Below are 988 nucleotides of genomic sequence, written 5' to 3'. Positions count from 1 at the left end.
CACTTCAAAGAATGAAATCAAATGAGACTGCTATTTAACTGTTAAAATGAAAACGCGAGACCAAATCCAATTTAGGTCCCTTTGTGCAGAGGTTCTCAAACATGTTCCCGTCTCTGAGACCAAAATGCTGTCAACACCAATTAGACCCCTCTTTTGATAAAGCATTGTCCCATATTGTTGAGTTTTTTTATTGGATATTTGTTTCAAACTGTCAGTGAGGGTTGAACTGCTGATTAAAATGCTGATGCGTGTGCAAGTGGAATCATTTCTAATGAATTATATCTGAAAATAAGAATACATTTTTTCCTGCATTTTTGATCAAGGACCTTTTCGATGTCTTTACTCTCTGAAACCACTGATGTAGTGGAGTTTGAACAGTTGGATTAATAAAGATGACGATGATGATGTTGTTGATGGTGATGATGGTAAACCCAGCCAGGGTTTCAACAGGTTTCACTAAGTCAAGTTTAAGACTTTTTAAGACCTTTATAAGACCAGTATGGATGAAATTCATTTTTTCAAGCCAAGTATTGCTAAACTTGCACTTCCCCATAGCGGAAAAACAAAATTTGCTAAATGTCTGTGGTACAATATGACTCGCGCCAATAACACAAAAGCTGACTGGCTGCAAAATAAGTTACATGTTGGTTTTATTTGTAGTCGTAATACAGCAAAGTTACAGGATATTCGGACATGCAAAAAAATGATAATGAGTTAACGTTGCATGGACGCAGGAAATAAGGAACTGTTTAAAATTATTTAGGATTAAGAACACAATACTTCAGCAAATTTAAGACGTTTTAAGACCTGTAATTTTAATTTTGAAATTTTAGACTTTTTAAGAACCCGCAGAACACTTTTTTTCCACCTAGTCTCACATGTTTTACAACGTGTTCCTTGACGTTGACCAATAGGAAAAAAGAGCTCTCTTTGGCGCACATATGTTAACATGGACACAAAGGAGAGATGCTGCGCCTTCTGTCTGGTG

The sequence above is a fragment of the Etheostoma spectabile genome, chromosome 20, assembly GCF_008692095.1.
Source record: "Etheostoma spectabile isolate EspeVRDwgs_2016 chromosome 20, UIUC_Espe_1.0, whole genome shotgun sequence".
NCBI classification, from domain to species: Eukaryota; Metazoa; Chordata; class Actinopteri; order Perciformes; family Percidae; genus Etheostoma; species Etheostoma spectabile.
The sequence above is the reverse complement of the archived record's forward strand: the minus strand, read 5'-3'. Positions refer to the sequence as shown.